We start from the raw sequence: 5,045 nt of genomic DNA on the forward strand, positions 1-5,045 counted from the left end.
GGTTTATAAAGGCCTTGATTGCCAATAGTCTGCAAATAGTAATAAATAGTGATAAACATTGACTGAAATTGTGAGCTTGTCCTTGAGCTGCTTGCAAAATTGCTTCCTTTTTCCTCATGTTCAGCTGTTGGCAGAGAAGGGACAGTGTGGTGAGGGTAGCTGTGTCTCTCAGACAGTCTAGCCCTACCTCTTAGGCACTCCCTCTTGCCCCTATGCTTCCTGATTTCTCTATGCGTGCTCACTGAGGTATAATAAGAACGCATGCACTGCCATGCCAAATAGGTTTCCTGGTCTCAGAAAGCTCCACCCCTTTGGAATAAAGGGAACCAGCTCAGTTCCTCCCAGTGACTAGAGACTGCCTTTACACAGCAAGGATTACTAGCCAAACACTGACCTCAAGCGGCTGCTGGCTGAATCACAGTTTCGTTTCTAAAGCCTTGAAAGTTAACTTTGGTACTTGGCAGAGGGTGAATCTCAATTTCATACTCCTCGTATCCTCCCTCCTTGCTTCCTTCTCAAAACCCATTGGATGAGAAAGCCAGAGGTCCCGCCCCTCTGACTTTCTCCTCCAATGGGTTTTGAGAAGGAGGCAAGGAGAGAAGATGCGAGGAGTATGAAATTGAGATTCTCTCTAAATCATTCCAGATGAGGGAGTGTCTCAAAAACAGAATGGCTTCCAGATCAGCTTCTCCTGAGGAGGATCTCTCCTGTCCTTTTTGCTGTGAGATCTTCAAAGATCCTGTGGTCTTGTCGTGTAGCCACAGCGTCTGTAAAGCCTGTCTGCAGGAATACTGGAAACAGAGGCGATCTCGGGAATGTCCAGTGTGCAGGAAGAGAAGCAAATCAAAAGGCAATCCTCCCTGTAACCTGGTCTTAAAGAACCTGTGTGAGGCCTTCTTACAGGAGAGGAGGCGCAGAGATTCAGGGGAGTCTGAGGAGCGCTGCAATCTGCACAACGAGAAACTCAAGCTCTTCTGTCTGGATGATAAGCAGCCCATCTGTGTTGTGTGTCAGGCCTCCAGAAAACATAAAACACACAACTGCTGCCCCATAGATGAAACTGCACAGTATCAAAAGGTGCAGTAGCATAAACAGGTGAATTTAAAATACAGTACATATATACAGTACATGTATATCGATCATTTATCAAATATAATATACAGTTAGTATCAATGTGTTGTTGTATTTATGGCGGTACTTCCGTGTGTGAAACCAGTGTCAAATCTATATTTTCCAAGTATTTTTCTCAATATTCTGGAGAATATTGATGCAAATAATTTCCTAATTCCTGTAAAAAATCTGACCTATCCGGATTGAAGAGTACAAACATCTAACCACACACATATGGCGTGACACCTAACTACTATACTCACCACGGGACACCTAACTACTATACTCACCACGTGACACCTAACTACTATACTCACCACGTGACACCTAACTACTATACTCACCACGGGACACCTAACTACTATACTCACCACGGGACACCTAACTACTATACTCACCACGGGACACCTAACTACTATACTCACATACCCTGGCTTGTACACAGAGGGGAACAGTCCATTCACCTTCCCCTCCATGTCGATCAACTCTGTAATGAAACAACAAAGTACAAATTCTCTTCAATAAAACAATGTCTCTTTCCAGGAGGAACTCCAGACTTTCCTGAAGCCCTTACAGGAGAAGCTGGAGGTCTTTAATAAAGTTAAACAAACCTGTGACCAAACAGTAAAACACATTAAGGTGAGGATGCTGAGTTGTAAACATAGAACATAGAACATAGAATTGTATGGATTTTACTCAAAAGTATTTTGTGGATAAACTGTGAAAATGAACATTTAAATAATGTAATGCTTTTGTTATCTCTTGTGTACAGAACAAGGCCCAGCACACAGAGATGGTGATTAAAAAAAGATTTTCAGAAGCTCCACCAGTTTCTACGAGAGGAAGAGGAGGTGAGGATAGCTGTTCTGAGGGAGGAAGAGGAGCAGAAGAGTCAGGTGATGAAGGAGAAGATTGAGGAGATGAGCAGAGAGATATCATCACTTTCAGAAACAATCAGAGCCTTAGAGGAGGAGCTGAGAGCTGAAGACATCTCATTCCTGAAGGTCAGCACTGCTCTCTCTCTAAATTTTAGGGTATGTTTATCGGTTGACTGGTTAATATTGATTGACTGACTCAATCTATTATTTTGTTCTGTAGAACTACAAGGCCATAGTGAGAAGGTAAGTCATCTGTCTGCTGTCTCTTTCTGTTCTGTGGTTCTGAATCCAACCCTACAGCAACACTGACTCCTGAATGTTCTTCCAGAACCCAGTGCACACTGCCGGATCCACAGCTGGTCTCAGGGTCGCTGATAGACGCGGCCAAACACCTGGGAAACCTGCAGTTCAGAGTCTGGGAGAAAATGCAAGGGATTGTGAAATACAGTAAATAAATATACATTTATGATGATACTAAAATGCATTTATCTGCCTGACCGTTAACTGTGCAGTACAAGTAACCAGTATCATTGACAGTGGTACACAACTATTATAAATTTGACTTGTTCTTCCAGGCATCCAAAAATATATATATTTTTAAACAGCATCAACCAGAAATCACCCACCGTTCTAATCTAGTAAATCTGCTCTTTGCACTCAGGTCCTGTCACTCTGGACCCTAACACTGCCCACCTAGGTCTCGTCCTATCTGAGAATCTGACCATTGTGGAATGCACAAATGAGAAACAGCAGCTCCCTGATAACCCAGAGAGGTTTGATTACTATGCATGGGTCTTGGGTTCTGAGGGATTTAACTCAGGGACACACAGCTGGGACGTTGAGGTTGGGAACAATACATTCTGGTCACTGGGTGTGATGGAAAAGTCTGTCCAGAGGAAGGGAGCAGTTAATACTGGACACTGGCGATTCTGGCACTTCAAAGGTAAATACGGAGCATTTTCCCCACCAGAATCAACCAGTGTACTCCCTGTGGCAAAGAAACCCAAGAGGATCAGAGTTCAGCTGGACTGGGACAGAGGAGCGCTGTCATTCTCTGACCCTGATGAGAACACATGTTTACACACTATTACACACACTTTCACTGAGAGAGTCTTTCCATACTTGGGTAGTTACTGCAAGCTCTCCCCTCTGAGAATCGTACCAGCGAAGACCTCTGTAAAAGTACAGCATAGTTAGAATCTCTGTCTAGCGCAACAGCATCTATTGATCATGATACGTGTGTCAATACATGTTTATAGGTCAAAAATAATCTTACAAATCAACTCAATTGTATTTTACAATGAACATAAAGTAGTTTGACATTGAAATGTATAGAATGTTAAAGGTAATGGAGCCCTTTTTCTCAATCACCCTTGTCACAGCGCACTACCATTCCCCTTCATGTGATGTTTCTGCTCATCTTACAAATCTACTTCACAGTCAGTCACACTTAACTGTATATTCATTGTAACATTATTTGGGAAGCTTAGCCATTAGAGGCTTCTGTTCTGGAGGATGCCAGATAGAGCATAATAACAATACAGATAATGATTCCCATCTGGCTCAAAGAACCATGAAGCATAATGCAATCTAGTGGTGGGGTTGTCTCAGAGAGAGGTGTTGATTTCTTTAGAACAACCAACCCAGGTACTTGGTGCTGCTACCTGCCCATTGGTCACAGAGTGTTCATACTGTAGGCAGGTGAGCTGACCGATGCCTGGTCAGTGAGGACTAGGTATGTATGAAGTGTCCTGGCAGTTGCACAGCTCCAGGTGGTTTGACCTGTTAGGAGACAACCTGACCAGCCCTGTAGGCTTTGAACCTCAGCAGAGCAGGCCGACTCTGTCTGAGAGAGAAGGATCTGTCAAACTAAACGTGAGGTATTCTATCCACCCTGTGTATTGTAAATGATTTGTAAGGCCTGTTGTATGTCTTGTTATTACCAGTAATTCTCTATAATAAAATTGGACAAAAACGTGAATTTTCTCCGTGTGAGATTTAAGAACAGCCTGAGTGCCAGGCTGTTTGTGTGCTGTCATACCAATGACTTGACAACGGAGTTGACAAGAACACACAGATCTGGGACCTGGCTATGTTCAGAACAGGGCTGTTCGATGTCAGTCCTGGAAGGCCAGAACACTTCCGGTTTTCATCCTTTCCTTCTATTAAGGGACTAACTTAGACCTGGAACACCAGGTGAGCACTATTCTACCTGGTAGAAACTCAAAACAGAAGCGTTTGGGCCCTCCAGGACCAGAATTGAGCAGCCCTGGTTTAGAACACTGAGGAGAACAGTACCACAATGTGCAGGGTTCTAGTTGACTGAAAGTTCAACCCCTCATTCACATTGTCATCCGGTAATATACTGCACAACACTGGAAAACTCAGCTCTCTCAGGTACAGGTGATTATTTCCGTCTAAAAAAGTATTTCAAACAGGACTTCATCTCATTATAAACAGCCAGATTCAGAGTTAAAACAGAACAAAATAATATTCCACCTAAACCGTGACCTTCAGGTCCTGCTAACCAACCACGGGTGAGTCTTGGAAGTGACCTGTTGCCTCCAGAAGCCATTCTGGAGGAGGAGGGAGTGTGACCGTGAGAGAAAATGGCTTCCAGATTGTGTCTCCCAAAGGAGAAAAGATCTCTGCTGTCCTGTTTGCTATGACATCTTCAGGGATCCTGTCATCCTGTTATGTAGCCACAGCATCTGTTCATTGGTAGACAGCCATAGAGTTCCAAGCTGATAAGTCAAAACTGTAACTAGGCTACTCAGAAACATTCACTGTATTCTTGGCAAGCAACTCCAGTGTAGATGTGGCCTTGTGTTTTAAGTTATTGTCCTGCTGAAAGGTGAATTCATCTCCCAGTGTCTGTTGGAAAGCAGAATGAACCAGGTTTTCCTCTAGGATGTTGCCCGTGGTTAGCTCCATTCCATTTATTTTGTATCCTGAAAAACTTCCCATTCCTTAACGATTACAAGCATTCCCATAACATGATGCAGCCACCACCATACTTGAAAGTATAAACTTATGTGTTGTGTTAGATTTGCCCCA

General features: G+C 43.4%; 1 pseudogene; it reads left to right on the plus strand.

Moving 5' to 3' along the window:
• The first annotated feature begins 647 nt into the window (after positions 1 to 647).
• On the plus strand, positions 648 to 3,380 carry LOC139366923 (zinc-binding protein A33-like; annotated as a pseudogene).
• Positions 3,381 to 5,045: the final 1,665 nt, after the last annotated feature.

The sequence above is a fragment of the Oncorhynchus clarkii genome, chromosome 15, assembly GCF_045791955.1.
Source record: "Oncorhynchus clarkii lewisi isolate Uvic-CL-2024 chromosome 15, UVic_Ocla_1.0, whole genome shotgun sequence".
Taxonomy (NCBI): Eukaryota; Metazoa; Chordata; class Actinopteri; order Salmoniformes; family Salmonidae; genus Oncorhynchus; species Oncorhynchus clarkii.